This window comes from Misgurnus anguillicaudatus, chromosome 24, assembly GCF_027580225.2.
Source record: "Misgurnus anguillicaudatus chromosome 24, ASM2758022v2, whole genome shotgun sequence".
In the NCBI taxonomy this organism is placed as follows: Eukaryota; Metazoa; Chordata; class Actinopteri; order Cypriniformes; family Cobitidae; genus Misgurnus; species Misgurnus anguillicaudatus.
In genome coordinates, this window is record NC_073360.2 from 48,160,178 (window position 1) to 48,178,982 (window position 18,805).

At 38.7% G+C, this 18,805-nt stretch overlaps 1 protein-coding gene across 1 annotated transcript in view; it reads left to right on the forward strand.

The window, feature by feature from the left end:
* LOC129437205 (protein NLRC3-like) overlaps nt 1–18,805 on the forward strand; it is a 578,808-nt gene that overhangs the window by 95,389 nt on the left and 464,614 nt on the right. The gene's annotated exons all lie outside the window — the stretch shown is intronic.

Genomic DNA, 18,805 nt, shown 5'->3' on the forward strand with positions numbered 1-18,805 from the left:
TAATGACACATTTGCATCACATTTACATCTGAAACGGCATGTTTTATTTATTTAAGTCTTAATGGCTTGTTTAATTGTGTCATTAATGCATTTGCACAACAACTGCATTATCATATAAAATTAATGTAATTTTAAAACCATAAAGTACAACGAAAATGACATAAGCTATAGCCACGTGATTGATTTTAATGTTCAATAATGATTAAAAAAAATATGTTTAGATAAAATTATTAGAGGAACGGATTTTTGCATTAAATTTTACCTCATATGTGAGCATGTGAGATTCCGCTCCCGCGTGAACTCTGGCGAACTTTGGCGTTGTGCCAAGAAGATGAATCTCTACTAATATAACGTTGAGACGGTCACATTTAAAACCATACATTTTCTACACAGAGGAGGTTAACTGCACATTACCGTAACTTACTGGGGTTTGGAAATGTTGTGAGCGTTTCTAACACGTTTTAATTCCTCAGATAGCCAAATGCAGCAAGCCAGCAACAGCAGAGAGCTCGTGAGCGCGCACAGACGATGATGACGTCTACGACTGCAATGACTGCAGCGCCAGCTGCCGTCAGAATAAAAGTAATGTAACATGATCAAAACACTATCAAAACGGCGAAAATCTCCGAAAAGTGACAAGGATGCAGCACAGAATGTATAATAGTGTGCATATTAAATAGATTAAAAGTCAAATAACAGATTAATGGACGCTTATTTGATTTTGAGGTTGGATGCAAAATCCATTGGCTCAAAAAAATCAAGGGGGCACGTGCCCCCTTAGTTTGAATGGGCATGACGCCTCTGGTTGGGATGGTCTTCCTCTGCCTTTTCTCTGTTCAGTGAGCGGCAATAAATCATATTAGAAGAAACAGCGCCTTTCATTTATGGACTCATCTGATGTGCTAATACCGTTTCCAAAAACCTGCCGCTTAATGTTTATATATAGATAAGAACATGAATATACTTCTGTAAAAATATGCACATAATTTGTTATTCAGACGGAGACGCTGGGTGCGCTGCATTAGATAAATACAGTAATACTGCCAAAATCACTGTGAATAATGATGATGATTAGATGATATTTCAGTTACAGTTACATATCGATATGCCGGTTAACATATTAATTATATATGTCGATTCTGAATCGATTCATGAGGGTCCAAACAATTCCCACCTCTAATGAACACAAACACTTGATGAAATAAGATCATGTGTTCAAACTGACAGACTCCAGTCAATGTCTTTGAATATGATTTAATCCTCCTCATCAGAAAGAATTCAAGAGTTTATATAGGATAGATACATGACAAAGTCACATCATTTATCTCTAATATGATTTATTCTTTATATCTGCAATTCAGAAACTCCTCTCTGTTAACATGCAGACAAAAACAAATTTAACTTTTTGATGACCTCAGCTTTAACAAGTCATGGGGTTTAAATTGAAATCATTTAACCACACGTACTTCATCTATTTCAACACATTTTATTGTCAAAAGCATACAGTACAAATGTTCAAACCTGTAAGGAAAAGACATGTTAGTTATGTAAGGGATAATGTAGAGGCAGCCCGTAGTTATTGGGAAATAAGCCCCGACAGTGTGATCAGGACCCGACGCGAAGCGGAGGGTCTTGTATCACACTGAAGGGGCTTATTTCCCAATAACTACCTGCTGCCTCTACATTATCCCGCTTATTACACGGCTACTTGTCACATAAGAAAAAAACTGGACATGAATATGAATTTGAAACATTTTATTGGCATATTTGTTTTAAATTAACATTTTTATCCTTCCGCGAAACTTTGCACAGATGCATAAAATGATCGTAATACCTTATTAAGATCCTCTGCTTCATACTTGTCTGTCTCCATTTTAGTGTTGGCTTCGTAGCTGTCATGCTCTATTTTGTCACGTTCAGTCTCAGTAAGCTCTCTGTGTCTTGTCGTTGTTCGTTGTTCTATCCACTGTTTAAATGGGTTTTTTTTTGTCCAGTGTTTGTCACAAGATGGCGCCAAACAGTACTCTTTGTTGGCGCGGAGGGCTTTTAAACTTACAAGTAGTCCGGCTATGCGTTATTACTTTGGAGCGGTTATTATTTGAAAAGAACGAACCTGCAAATGTCTCAACTGACCAATCAGAATCAAGCATTCCAGAGAGCCGTGTGGTGAAGTTAGTTATGATTCATTTCAATTTCCTTCACAACGTGCAACAAAACTCCTCTGTTAAAATGTCAGAAAATTTAGTTTGGTGTTTCTTTGATGAAATCTTTGCTGATATTATTGTGTATGAAGAGTTTTTCTCCTCGTTGTGTTGTTTTTATAAAGATGATTAAAAACATTGATCCATCATTGACACTGACACACACATTAATAATGTTTTTATAGATTGAGTGAAATTGATCTTTAAATGCTGTAACATCTTTTAATGTAAGATCAGAGTTATGTTATCTCCAGCTGATATTCCTCCTGTAATAGAGGAAGATTTTACATCAAATACCTGATGAGAATTACAAGTGTGAGTCATGAACTCAATACAGATTTATAAAGAAATGTTCATGTGGTTTAGGACATCTAACACTAATAGTCAGCTGTGTGATGGATTTATTTGACATTTAAACACACAGTGTCTCAGTTACTGAGGGATTGATAGAGTAACATTACATGAAGAGATGGAGGTTAGAGATTTGTGGACAAACTTTGTAGTTTTGCATCATTCACATAAAGTCTCTGTTCTCTACAGGTTGAGGTGTTGTGATATCACAGATGAAGGTTGTGTTGCTCTGACTTCAGCTCTGAGATCAAACCCATCACACCTGAGAGATCTGGATCTGTCTCGTAATAATCTCACAGATTCAGGAGTGAAGCTGATCTCTGATCTAAAAGATGATCCACATTATAAACTACAGACAGTATGGTGAGAAGAGCTTATTTAAATAAATGTTTGAAGTAAACTCATGCAGTGTCATTTAAATCCTAGAATATAAATATTAGAAATAAATGTAAATTGATCTGCTGCTGTTATAGGCTGTGTATCCTTTAAGCCCAACAAACAGAAAATATGAAGTGTACATGAACAACACTTGATGCTTTGTCAGATCAACACAATAAGAATTCAATCCAATGTCTGAGTCTGTTTACTAACTGTGATGTTGAGTTTGTTCACTCCAGGATTTAATATTGTGATCTTACTCTTCTTACACATTATATATGATGTTTGTTAATGGGGTTTGTTTGATAGGCCGACACCTCTATAGTTATGCACACTTGACTAGATGTTCACCTTAACAACTTGGTTTTTATTGGTTTTAAGCACTATTTATCAAATCATCAGAATACAGACAGAAATAACAACACAAACACAATATATACACAACAGATAAACAAAAAGTACAGATGATAAATGATAGAGATGAAGATTAGAAAAAAGAAGAGAAAGTCAACTCTTAAAATCTGATGGACACTTCACACAACTCTCTGTCGAGCTTTGACATTGATGCTGTTTCTCTTTATTTACACGACTGTCAACCTCCAGGACTTTTCAAATAAAGCATCACCTTCATTTTCTTACTGTTTGTGTGTGAACTCATAAAACTGTCAGTGTGTCATTATATTATACTACATACATATCAATACATTCATCTCTTACATTGACATCAAATATTCAGAGGAAATAGATGAAATGTGTTTTTGTATTGTTGTAGCTCATGTGTATGTGATAAACAGATTGTTGACATGTTTATTATGTTGAAGATTTCATTTCTATCACTGACTGACAGCACGTATAGTTTGTTTTTCTATCTCTTCATCTGACACTGATGATGATCTCATATCTGATTGACTTTCACTTTCATTTTTAGGATTTAAAGACAGCACTGAAGATGTAAAGATGTCTTTCTGATCTTCAGTATGATCTGATGGTGAATAAGAAGACACAATAGTGACATCACTTCCTCTTAATCGTATGAGTTGATTATTCAGTACAGGATCTGATCTGTGACTTTATCTAAATCTGACTTTGAAGTGTTGGAGGTAAATCTTCATCCTAACTCAGCTTCTGTCTACACATTTCCTATAAGAGTGATTTATCAGTCAGTGTAAGAGGAGCAAGAAATCTCATAGGATCATAAACTTACTGACAAGATTCCTCTTCTTCTACACTGTTGGGTTTTTTTAACTTCATCTTAAACTGAAATGTGTTCAAGTTCAGCACAACATTGAAGACTCGCAGCTCATTTATATCTAAACCCAAATATTGGACGTCTTTGCTTTTGTGTTCTTCAAGATCTGACTGCAGGACTTTTTGATGATTATGTGATCAATTACAAAAAAGTTGAGACACTGAATGAAATGTAAATAAAATCACAAAGTTTTATAAAATGATAAACTTGACATTTCAGTTTTGATCTATCACTGTTGATTATCTGTCAGACGCTTTCTGAACGTCAGAGTCAAACTGCGCCATCTAGTGGACAAACACAAACTTTATAATAAATTTGCAATAAAACACAACACATTCTATGACTAATTCAAAATAAATGTAAAAACAGTAAATTCATACTCCGTGAACAGTACATTAGGTCATTATTATAATTTGTACAATCTTGAGGTAAAATCCTGAACTCCATCAAAGGCGTCTGAAAGTCAGGTGTTGTTCTAAAAATGATCGCTTGAGGCGCTTTGGGGGCGTTTATGTGCTTTGGTTGCTACAATTCTAGCTATAGTATTTTACAAGCTTGATAGCATTGTTTGTCTCGTGAATATACAGCATAAATTGGTGATGAGGATAAAGGATGTGAGAGGAGGAAGACTAGATGAGTATGTGACTGTATTAAAGTCAACTCCTACTAATAAGGCCCGCACTCCAGGCTTTCAACCAAATGAAAAGGACAAGCAGAGACAAACTCACAGATAACAAGTTTATTAATCAGTTAAATAACTAAAATCACTTTGAGCTCGACAGTAATAATTAAAAGACCCTTTTTATCATTGGAAACAGGTCAACGGAATGGGCTTTGTTGTGGTTGGCTTACATGGGCCGTCCACCATACACTGACCAACACAAAATTCAAAAATACAAGAAAGGAAAATAAAAAAATAAACTAATCAAGTTTTTCGTAGCCATTTTGTTATTTTTGACCTTCATTTGCATAATCATGCTCTGAGTAATAGCACTTAAGTTTTTCTATAGTTATTATTTAATGGTTTTGAATGTATGTGTTTTGGTATGGGTTTAAATGTGTGTGCCTGTTTACTCTTTTAGTTTTATGGTAAGTGTGCCTGTTTACTCTTAGTTTTATGGTAATATGGAATACAGGTGCAACTGGGAAAGGCCTAGGGAGTTGTTTTTTGTTTTGAGTTAGGAAACAGGCAACACAAATGTGGGGTCATGTGAAGGTGGTTAAAACAATCTTTTGACCACTTCTCTCACTTATGTAGCATTTAAGTTGTAATATTATTGGAAATGTCAAGCCTGTTCAACCTTTGAATAAATGGATATATTTTTGCATAAAGAGAGTGTTGGAAGTGCGTACAGAGGAACCACCTGTTCACTCGATCCACGGCCTTAATTTAGAGTGTTAAGAACCTTTGGAAGGCCGCTACATTTAAGTCAAAAGATTGTTTCATTTACTGGTACACTTGGAATTTAACTTCGAAAGTGGATTACATTGGATTGCTGGAACATCATCGAATGGATTTGGAGAAAACACATAAAGTTTGTGAGTAGCATGGCATTTCATTTACAAAGAACTGAAACTTATGGCTGATAAGTGCATTGAATTCTTCAGTTAACAAGTTAAAACAAAGACGAAGTGAAGCTTTTTTGTTGGACAATTATTTACGTAACCCAGTGTATTGAGCTTTGAGTTTGAAAATGGACAAGGAACCTGGAAAAGAGGCTGATATAGAAAGAGAACTTTTTAGTTTGATTAAAAAACGAAGAGGGAAACTCTGCTGTATCACAAGAAAACAAAATGAGATTGATACTCTTATTGAAGCTGGGGAACCAAAAACTTTAATTCAAGAACATTTGGACACTTTTAATAATTATTTGGCACAGTTTATGGAGTTGCAAGTTTCAGTTCAAAGTTTATTAAATGAGGATGAACGAGAAACGGACCATAGCGATTGGTATGAGCCTAAGTTACTTAATTTCAAAGCATTTTTGGATAGAATGGAAGCTTGGATGAATGTGGAAAGCGCAGGACCAAGTTTTGAGGTGGATACAATTCAGCCTCATGATAGTATTTCTCAAGTGTCACAAAAAGCCTCTTCAAACACACCCAGCCAGGCATCGGGTAGCGCTAGTAAAGCGTCTAGTATGAAAAGCAAATCGTCGAGAGCTTCAGTAGCGCACATACAAGCTGAGGTGGAACGAGCTGCTTTAAGAGCACAAGCAGCAGCTCTACAAGAGAAGCATGCTCTTGAGTATGAAGAAGCCCAGTTAAAAGCACGAAGAGAAACATTGGCAATAAAGACAAATTTGGCTGTAGCAGATGCAAAGGTGCAGGTTTTCACATCATTGCAGGAACCGCAGACAAAGGATTCCAAGTCTCAAGCTGGCTCACGCAGCTCAGTTACAACGTCGTCTGGAATGTCTAAAGAGCCACCGCCTGCAACAGTTCAAAAGTCTCAAAGAATGCAGAAAAAATCTCCACCTGTGTTACCTTTGTTTGTCGCTCCAGATAATTTACCTCTACCATTAACATCAGTTAAAAGAGAGGTGAACAGTTCAAAACAAATGTACAATGAACCTGACTCTGGTAGCAGTGCTCTTGTTGAAGTGATGAGAAAGCAAAATGAGATTACTGAAATGTTAATAAAACAGCAGAGATTATCACTTCTTCCATCTATTGAGATTCCCGTTTTTGATGGTAATCCTCTGCAGTTTAGATCCTTTATTAAAGCATTTGAGCAAGGAATAGAAAGCAAAACTGACAATATGCAGGACAGGCTTTATTATTTAGAACAATTTACAACTGGACAGCCCAGAAGCCTTGTGCGGAGTTGTATGCACATGGATCCACAAACCGCTTATGAAGAAGCAAAAGGGCAGCTTGAATGGAATTTTGGAAACAGAGTTAAAATAACTTCTGCTTATATGGATAAGGCTTTGAATTGGTCTGTTATAAAGCCAGATGATGTTTCAGCTTTGCGATCATACACATTCTTCTTGAGAAGCTGTTTTAACACAATGGATGAAGCCGGTTTTGTTGAAGAGCTGGAAAATTCAACAAATATGAGGATTCTTGTGTCAAAATTGCCTTTCAGATTTCGAGACAAATGGCGAACGATTGTTTGCAACATAAGAGAGAAGCACAACTGCAGAGCTAGATTCAAAGACCTACTGGAGTTCCTTGAAAAGCAAGTGAGAGCTGCATTTGATCCTGTCTTTGGTGAGACACAGAACCCAAAAGAAAGGGTTACTCCAAAAGCAACAAAGTCAGCTTACAAACCTAAAGGCAGTAGCTTTGCTACCTCTGTTGCTCCAGTGTCCGAACAGGCAATTAACAAACTCAAATTAGACCATGACCAGTCAAACTCTACACTTGGAAATGTTTTTCTAACCCAGTGCTTGTTTTGTAAGAGAGATCATTCCATGGAGATGTGTGAATCATTCAAGCAGAAGCTCAATAAAGAAAAGATAGAGTTTATCAAGACTAATGGTCTATGCTTTGGCTGCTTAAGAAAAGGGCACATGAGTAAGAGCTGTCCAAAACGTTTGTCATGCCAGACTTGTCATAAGAATCACCCAACAGTCCTTCACATTGAATCTCAAGACATTTCAAGACCATCTCTGAAAAAGGTATCTAAAGAAGCATCAATGTCAAGTGCTCTGGTTTCATTAAACTCAGAGAGCCATAATGGGGCCGGAGCAAAAGAATGTGCATTGTCCATTGTCCCAGTAAAGGTGAAGTTGCACAAAGGAACCAAAGTTGTGGAGACCTATGCATTTCTGGATCCAGGCAGCTCTGCAACTTTTTGCACAGAGTCATTGATGATGGAGCTAAATGCAAATGGAAAGAAAGTGGAAATATTGCTTAAGACAATGGGTCAGGAAAGACCTGTGAGTAGCTATAAAGTCCCTGGTTTGGAAGTAGCTGCTTTAAAAGAAAATGCATATCTGAGATTGCCAGATGTATACACCCAAAAGTCAATTCCTGTCACGAGAGAAAACATTCCTAAAGAGGAAGATTTAAGAAAATGGCCTTACTTGAAAGATGTAGAATTAACACCAATAGATGCAAGCATTGGGCTGCTTATTGGTGTGAACACTCCTAAAGCATTGGAACCATGGAAAATAGTTAACAGTGAGGGTAGTGGTCCCTATGCTGTGAAAACTATTCTTGGGTGGGTCATCAATGGTCCACTCAGTCCTAGTGTAGATAGTAATGGACATGATGATGCTTCTGTTTACGTTAACCGTATCTCTATAAGTAACTTGGAAGAAATGTTTGTCAGGCAATATAACCAAGATTTTTCTGAACAGCATTGTGAGCATGTCGAAATGTCTGTGGAAGACAAACAGTTCATGGATATCATGTCGAAGTCAGCAGTGCTCAAAGATGGCCATTACCACTTGAAATTACCTTTTCGAAACTCAAATGTGAAAATGCCCAACAATAAGCATGTGGTCCAGCTGAGGGCACAATACTTACTCAGAAAGTTTAAGAAAGACCAATCATTTTATGATGAATATAAAGAATTCATGAAAAATGTGATGGCAGAAGGACATTCAGAGATTATACCACAGGATCAGCTGGAACATGAAGACGGGAAAGTGTGGTATGTACCACATCATGGTGTCTATCACCCTCATAAGAAAACGCTGCGTGTGGTCTATGATTGTGCTTCAACTTTTGCTGGAACCTCACTGAATAATGAGCTTTTACAAGGACCCGATTTGACAAACACTTTGCTAGGCGTGCTCATTCGCTTTCGTCAAGGTCCAATTGCTCTCATGACAGACATTAAAGGCATGTTCCATCAAGTCAGAGTGGCGGAGGAAGACATTAATTATCTTCGTTTCCTCTGGTGGCCTGATGGCGATATCACCAAAGAACTTGCCTAGCACAGAATGTTAGTTCACATCTTCGGAGCAGTGTCCTCCCCCAGCTGCGCCACTTATGCTCTGTTAAAGACGGCTGATGACAACCAACATCTCTACCCAGAAGAGGTAATCAATACAATCAAGAATAATTTCTATGTTGATGATTGCCTTAAGTCTGTGTATTCCGTAAGGCAGGCGATATCTCTCTACCAACAGCTTACTGAGGTATGTGCTAAAGGAGGCTTCAGACTGGACAAGTGGGTCTGCAACTATCGTTCTGTACTTTCTGAGATCCCTGAAGAAAACAGAGCTAAATGTGTAAAGACACTGGACCTCTGCCGGGACCAGCTCCCTATGGAAAGAGCTTTGGGAGTACAGTGGGATGTTGAACGGGACGTCTTCACCTTCAGCATTATGGACAAACATAAGCCGCTGACAAGACGGGGAATTCTGTCGGCTGTTAGTTCTATTTATGATCCCATGGGCTTCTTAGCTCCAGTAATTCTCACTGCAAAACAAATTCTTCAACACCTGTGCAAGAAGATGGGATGGGATGAGACAGTTTCAGTGGATACAGCACAAGCTTGGCAAAGATGGGTGGATGATTTAGTTCTGCTGAACACATTTAATATTAGTAGATGTTTCACACCCAAAGATTTTGGTGAGGTCACTATGGCACAGCTGCATCACTTTTGTGATGCCAGTGAGGTTGGATTTGGTGCTGTTTCATACCTTAGACTGCTGAATAGCAAGCAAGAAGTGTGTGATTCCTTTGTTATTGGCAAAGCAAGAGTGGCACCTCTTAAACAAGTCACCATACCCCGGTTGGAGCTTACAGCTGCAGTTTTAGCTGTGCGCTTAGATAAGATGCTGTCAACTCATCTAGAGTTAAATCTGAGTGATTCAGTCTTCTGGTCAGACAGTATGACTGTACTGAAATATATTGCAAATACAACAGCACGTTTTAAAACCTATGTGGCCAATAGAGTGTCCTTTATTAGAGCCCAATCCAGTGTCACTCAGTGGAGACACATTAACTCCAAACTGAATCCTGCTGATGCAGCCTCTCGAGGCATAAAAGTAAGCTCTTTCCTCAAATTTCCAACATGGATCAAAGGCCCTGAGTTTCTAACAAAACCTCAATGTCAGTGGCCTGCTGTTGTGGATGAAACATCTGTCCATCAAGATGCTGATTCCGAAGGGAGGGATGAAATCTTTTCATGCGCAGCTGTATTAAAGCAAGAGATGTGTCCCACCACTAAGCTGCTAATGTACTTTTCCAGTTGGACAAAGCTCAGAAGAACCGTGGCATGGATCTTAAAAGTTAAGGAAAGGCTTCATTTGAAAATAAAGGAAAAACAGAACATAAAGAATGGAAATCAATCTGGTGTTAAACAAGATAGCAAGTGGAAACTGCAACTCACAGCTGATGACCTATCTATGGCAGAGGAGGCTGTGGTATGCTTTGAGCAAAGAAGATTCTACATGGATGAAATGACGGCCTTGAGCTCTGGTGCTGTTAAGAAGTCAAGCCATCTGTATAGGCTAGACCCAGTTGTTGTTGATGGAGTGTTAAGAGTGGGTGGGAGATTGAGCAAGTCAGCCTTACCAGAAGAATCAAAACATCCTGCAATTTTGCCAAAAGCCAGCCATATTTCAAAACTCATTCTTCAATATGTACATGAAAAGGTTGGCCATAGAGGAAGAAACCACATGCTTTCCACCCTTCGTCGTCGTTACTGGATCCCTCATGCCAACTCAGCATCTAGAAAGGTCATTAGAGAGTGCTTGACATGCCAACGACAACGACAAAAACCAGGTGAGCAAAAAATGGCTGATCTTCCTACTGACAGGATTTCAGCTGATCTTCCACCATTCACACATGTTGGTATGGATTACTTCGGACCAATGGAAGTAAAGAGAGGCAGAAGCTTCGTGAAAAGGTACGGAGTTCTGTTCACTTGCCTTACTTGTCGTGCAATCCACCTTGAGGTGGCGCATTCTCTTGATACAGATTCCTGTATAAATGCAATAAGAAGATTCATCTGCCGCAGAGGGCAAGTTAAGGAAATTCGGTCAGACAATGGAACAAACTTTGTCAGCTCAAATCGTGAATTAAAGCAAGCCATCTTAGAACTGAATCATAGCAAAATCCAAAACCGCTTAGCACAGGATGGAATTAGATGGACCTTAAACCCTCCATATGGGGCCCATCATGGAGGCGTGTGGGAGCGCTTGATCCAGGACGTGAAAAAGGTGTTATCCTCAGTGGTAAAGCAACAGGTTTTGGATGATGAAGCATTACAGACAATTTTTTGTGAGGTAGAGGCGATATTGAATGACCGTCCTATTACTCCCTCTTCAGATGATCCTAATGATATTGAAGCCTTAACCCCCAACCATTTACTTCAACTAAAGGGAAAACCTATCCTGCCGCCTGGTTTATTCCAAAAAAAGGACTTGTATGTTCGGCGTCGTTGGAGACAGGTCCAATACATCACGGCTCTATTCTGGAAAAGGTGGGTGAGGGAATACCTCCCCATGTTGCAAGAGCGACAAAAATGGAACAATATTTACAGAAACTTTGCTGTTGGAGATGTTGTGCTCATTTTGGATGAATCTGCACCCAGAAATTCTTGGCCAATAGGACGCATCACTAAAGCCATGGCGGATTCTAAAGGATTTGTTCGGCGTGTCCATATCAAGACCCAGACAAGTGAATTGGAAAGGCCAATCAACAAGATCTGTTTACTGATGGAGGCAACGTAAAGGCAACAATGAATGTCTGCCTTCAACTGAGTCAAGTTCTGGAACCTCTGACTCTGCATACACTGATTCTCATTTACTGACATGCTCTACATCTCATTGCGCAACATACACTTTTTTGAACACAAGCTTACAGTACATACATTAGCATAGCTTTCGAACTTTTGCCACTTTTTGGAACTTTTTTGAACTATTTTTTCTAAAAAAAAAAAAAAACCTAGCTTTGGAACTTTTGGTACTTTTTGTGACAATTTTTCAAAAAAAAAAAACTAATGTAATTTATGTGTTTTGCTTACTGAATTTATTAGTGAATTTGAAAAATTGTCTAAGTAAATGAAATTGACTACTAACATGCAGTATATATTCTATTGCATTTAATTAATAGTGTGCATTGTATCTTGCATTTGTTTAATACTGCATAGTGCATTGTAATGGCTACTTATGTTTTATGTTATAATTGCTTGTAGTACAAGAATTAGGGGCCGGAATGTCGTAGCCATTTTGTTATTTTTGACCTTCATTTGCATAATCATGCTCTGAGTAATAGCACTTAAGTTTTTCTATAGTTATTATTTAATGGTTTTGAATGTATGTGTTTTGGTATGGGTTTAAATGTGTGTGCCTGTTTACTCTTTTAGTTTTATGGTAAGTGTGCCTGTTTACTCTTAGTTTTATGGTAATATGGAATACAGGTGCAACTGGGAAAGGCCTAGGGAGTTGTTTTTTGTTTTGAGTTAGGAAACAGGCAACACAAATGTGGGGTCATGTGAAGGTGGTTAAAACAATCTTTTGACCACTTCTCTCACTTATGTAGCATTTAAGTTGTAATATTATTGGAAATGTCAAGCCTGTTCAACCTTTGAATAAATGGATATATTTTTGCATAAAGAGAGTGTTGGAAGTGCGTACAGAGGAACCACCTGTTCACTCGATCCACGGCCTTAATTTAGAGTGTTAAGAACCTTTGGAAGGCCGCTACAAAGTTAGTTTATTTTCTCTGATTGCAATAACCAATTTACTGCTCAAATAATAAACACAAACCCTTCAAACCAAATAAAGAACACAATTATGTAAATCCACCCAACACAAACCATATAAGCCAAAGACAAAAAAAAAAAAAAACACAATAACTACACTACATTCTTGAGCAGTTTTAACGTAAAGCAGATCAAAGAAATAATAATAACTCGAATAACAAAATAATCAAAATACTAAATCAATTCATAAAAACAAAACCTAGTAAAACTATTATACTTATACTAATAATGAAAATAATAAAGCAACTAAAGACAAAATTTCAATACAACTCACTTACACACAACACACACGTACAACCAACGAATAAACACAAACCAAAAGATTATACCACAATTAATCTGCTCCGTAAATGAGCAGCATTAATACAAAAAAAGACAAAAGAAATATCACAAACCCCAAATTCCAAAATAACCAAAATAAATCAATAAATAGACAGATCTAAATAATACCGGATAATGACAGAAAAAGAAAAAACACTCACGTTAACTTACTTGTACACACAGAACAAATACAATGAGCAAATAAACAGGTCAAAAAGATTACACTTGATCTGCTCCGTAAATTAGCAGAATCCATACAAGAGAAGACAAAAAGAAATAACAAACCCCAAAATAACCGAAATAACTAAATCAATTAATAAACAAATCTAAATGCTAATAGCTGATAATTTCAACAAAACCAAAAATAAGATAAAGAAACAAACAAACACACAATTTCCGTTAAACACACAACAAAATACAATCGGCAAATAAATTAAAATCAAAAGGATTGCGTCACTATTAATCTGCTCCGTAAGTGAGCGGTGTCAATATGCAGGAAGCAACCCAAATACAATAACCCCAGATTTCTAAATAACTAGGCTAAGGGGCTTTTTACACCTGGTCACTTAATGCGTTTTCTGTGATCGGATAGCTATCTGATCGTAAAAAGACCAGGTGTAAATGCCCTCTGAAACGATTTCGAGACGGATTTAAATCCGATCGCTCAAACCACTTCAGGAGGTGGTCTGGGACGCATTTCAGAGAAGTGTAAATGCATCTGGTTGTTGAAACCACATACGTCGCGCTTTACTCCTCCCAAACGTAAACACGTCACTCGCAAGTAAGCTGGAAGAGCGCCAAACAAACAAAGATGACACGCCTATTGCTTTATTGGAGTGATGACAGCGGGTAAAAAAGCTTCTTAGAATCAATAAAAGAGTCTAATGACAAACTCAAATGATAATAAACAAAGAAATATAACTTTAAGAGAGAGTTTTGTGAATGCTTTTCCCGTCATGGACCTGCATTAAATCTTCGCGCTGTCACTCTCCTGCGCTGTACTGCGTGCTTCAGCTCATGCCAAACAAGGAGAGACGCGCATCCACTGCCCAACATACAGTAAGTGCTGCATATTGTTGCATAAACGTCATCTTAAGTTTTTTAGGCGGAGTAATAAATAGTGTATTTGCATTTTGGGCGGGGGTAAAAGATCGGATTCATATTAGTTTTGCCAAGACACATTTATGTGGCCAAATGTAAATGGAACAGTTTTAACAAATCAGATAGCTATCCCATCAGAGAAAACACATGAAGTGACCAGGTGTAAAAAGGCCCTAAATCAGTTAATAAACCATCCATAAAATTGCGCCAGCGAGGTGGCGAACACCATGAAATCCCGAAATCAAGTTACGGGTTTAGAGCGGCTCCAACATGTGCCTCGTACAGGCATTAACAATGTTAGATGCACTTGCGAGCGCTTGATACAACCACGAGTGTTCACTGCAAACCGCGTCTCAATCGGGAACACTGATTTAACCGCAGCAAAGCATAAACTGGCACTCTGAAAAACATTAGACATACATTCGTTTGCTTTTCTTCTTCCTCCCCACTCCACCCTATTTATAATCACACTAGAAGGGTAGGGAAAAATAAAATTACCTTTTGCGTGTATAACACTCACATACTCACAACGGATGCCTGGATATACCCGACTTATCTAAAATAACACCAAGCAAGCACATTAATCACACCTGTGAATTAAATAAACTTCCCCACGAACACCCGTATTCTAATTTTATAATTCCCTCCCATCGATACCCTCCAATTTAACCAAACCTACCTTTACGTACCGAGGAGTGAAGGAGATACAAGACCTACAGCAACAGGTCACATCAGTACAATGGCACGAAGAAAGCGAACTCACCTGTGCCCAGTGGTGCAGTGGCGGCGCCAGGGAGGAGCTAGGTGGTGCTGTAGCTCCGGCTATAATATCCATAGCACCCGCCCAGCACCCCCAAGAAATGTCTGTAATTTTTTATATTTATATTTTAATGTCATGTTTGAATAGAGTTTTCATATTGTTAAAAAAGGGAGTTAAATAATAATTTAAAAACATATATTTCGCTAAAATATCATGACGCCCAAACATGTGATCTTCTTTGGCCAATGGCTGCAGCGCTCGGTGAACTTTTGACCTTAACGCACGGCAGTTTGTTTTTGAAAGCGAGTTTAGAAATTTAGCCGAGTAAAATACACCAAAATGGATACACCAAAAACTACCCGAGGAACAGCAGTGGACACACTAGGACCAGTAATCTGGCACTTTTGGCTATAAATACGGAGAGAATGAGGACCCTTGACTGCGTCAACATCAGTGATGATGCTGTTTTGTTGTGAAGACGTCTATGATAAGTGCTTGATTTTCCCCTCTGTTGGCTATTACAAATTGAATTAATTTGGTGTTTAAAGAATAAATCTTGGCTATGCATTGTTACATCTATAGGGTGCCCATACGTGTCACACCTCCCGGACGCGTCCTGTTTTCGGTGCGTCCTTCGGAAGTCGCACTTGTCGACCGCATACGCCATTCAGTTAAAAACATAAGATATACAATCGTAGTTTAATTCTTACCTTAAAATGTAACGGTTGCTTTTCTGTAATAATAATAATAATCCTCTATGTATGACGTATGCGGCAGACAAATACGACTTCCAGAAGATGCACCCGAAATCCTGGATAGGACGCGTCCGGGTCCGGTAAGAATGACACGTATGGTCACCCTATGATGCTCCAACAATAGAAACAATGCTGATTCATCACTAGTGTCGGTAACTGGCTGTGTGATTTCGTGATCTGAGCCGAAGTGTGCACAGTGTCTGTTGCTGCGTTTGCTGCTCCGTTGTATTCAGGGCTAGACTGTGACAGATCTGTGAAATATTTTCAGAGGTTTACAAGCTTATGTATGTTGTTTCTATAGCCCTTGTGTTAAATACTTTTACATAGTCGTGGAACAAGTATAGGCTAGTTAATGCGGGCGTGTACGCGTGTATGCGACCTCCTTAATGAAACGATGCGACCTCCTTAATGAAACGCCCCAAAATGTAAAGCACCTTCTCTTAAGTGCTGAGCATCCCCATAGCACCTGCATCAGAAAATCTCTGGAGCCGCCACTGCAGTGGTGTAGTCTAGATTTCTGTAGTGAGTATACTGTGATTTTTCCCTCTCACCCTTATGCTCACTCGTCCCAGTATGGATCTTCACGTAATCGAGAGCATTCTGAAAGTGTACTCATAAACACATAAACTGAATGTGTTATCAACATGCCAGTTTATTATAAGAAAAAAAGACTTTAACAGTCAATGGGTTTACAGCTGGGGAAACTGGATGGATTTTTAGACTGGTTTAGTGTTAATCAACATCTAACTCAGGGCCAAAAGTTACTCAACTGTTAATTAAAATTAAATAAACTGTTTACAATCTTCAATCCGTGGCTAACACATGCATTGAAGGAGAAAAAAATATCCACTCTTTCAATAGCTATTATATGACAACTATTGATAACATTACCATGTGTAATTTAATGGTGTAAATGTTTTTAATTAATACACATTTAAGATGACCATGAATTTACTCTAATTTGCATAGTCATTGAAATATAAGCTTATTTTATGCATATAATACAAGCAGTGTCTAAAAATGAAAATAGGCTTTTACTTAATTATTATTACAAGACCATCATGTAGCCTAATATTAGACACCCAAACCAAAGTGAAGAAAATTATCTTTAATTTGAAGTCTGAACTGAACATCAACGCAGACATGATTTTCCTCACAGAAGTTTAAGATTATATACATCTTGAACGTAGATATATAAATTAACACAGAGAAGGAAAGTTTAACACTATGAACCACAAGCAAACATGCTGAAAGCTAAAACCATCAGGATATAATTACGGGCTTATTTTATTGCATTTGGATTCTTACCTCCAGATAAACTAATAAACTGGACTGATGTTTTAAATGTTGTTTACTCACATGTGCGTTGTTAACTCTCCGGATTTTATATTGCAGCAGCTCGTTCACTTCACATGGATTGTTTGTTTACAGTGTCGCGTGAGCAGCTACACTGCAGGTTCGACTTCATTTGGCGCTAAGCAGACCCTTTGGTGATGTCAAAGTACCGCGAGAGCGATTCAAAGCAGATTTCTCCATGTGATAAATGCAATCGCTCTCGAGGTACTTTGCTGTCACTCGCATGTGGGTTCTTCTGGTGCCACACCAGTCTGCTCCCCAGTCACTTTCGCGCCGCTATGGTAATTTGATTTCATACGCGAATCGGATCGCGCAGTTCGGCAGGAATTCAAACACACCAAATATATAGCCTAATATATATATGCAGTTCAACCCGCTAAAATAGCAAGTGTAGCATGCTACTGGTCAGTGCTTTACATCTGAATTATAAAAGTTTGAAATGTCAGAAAACCATGCTGTTACGCATCCTCAAGCTATTTTTAGTGGGTATACGGAAATCCTTGACAATTTCTAGTGGGTATACAAGCCCGTAGGCAGGTGGGTTCGGGTGGTTCGAACGAACCCCCCCTCACTGCCAAAAGGTCCAGAATTTAAGTCGTTTTTTCGCTTGATTATTGTCATCATTGTTTTATTCAATGCTTGTGACAAATATTCTGGGTTCCTGTTTCAAATTAATATGATTATTGAAGCTGGACGCATGATTTCTGTCATTTTCTGATGCTCGTTTTATTTGACTCAACGCTCAGCGCTCGTTTGACTTCTGGCTGCGCTGCGCAGTCCGATCGGCATGTGACGTCTTAGCACCGCGAGACCGATTCAAGAGCAAATGACTCAGTATGCTTTTAAATAGATCTCGCGGTAGTGTGGTGTCACAAGCCAACAGGTCTGAGCTGCACCCCGTTAAGATAAAGTCAAAATTATTCCGAGATGACCAATAAAATCAGACCAGGCAGACAGAGGTGCAACACAGGGGTCAGATGCGCAGTTAGTGGAAGTGCAAGAAAGATGTAAGTAATCAAACGCTGACTATTATACAGCCGTTTAATGATGTGAAATATGAAACGCAGTGATTGTCAAGGTGACAAGACAAGAAACAATACTGCAGCTGAGCACATATGGGTGTCCAAATTTAATGCGTTGCTTTAACTCCCTCCAGTAATTCACTTCCCATTATTCAGCGCGTGTTTATTAACAAAATTCAACGCCACTCTTTAATTCGATAAGATATCTTTTTTACTGTATGATTAGATTCACTGTGTTGTACTGAACTGCTGTGAAGTTTGAACTTGAAAACGCGACGCATCACGTGCGCGGTACAACGCTTCATCCACCTAATGCGCGTGCACGGAGTTTAAATGAGCCCATATTCATCTTTTGGCTTAAACATTTTATTGCATTCGGTCTTAAAGCCCAATAACCCAGATAGCAAAAGATAGCAATGAGTCGGCGGACCACCGGCGGTGCTCTGGCGACAGTAGAAGCGTCATAAAGGCGTAATCGCAAACACGTCTGACGGCGGTCCGCCGGCGGCAGCCGCTTTTTAAAAGCGGCAGCCGGCTGTCTACCGCCTTCAATCCGCGGCTGGCCCACCGGCCAACCGCCGTTCGGCCGCCTTTATATTGAAGGCGGCTCTTTCGCGGCCCGTCGGAGGCAAACGCT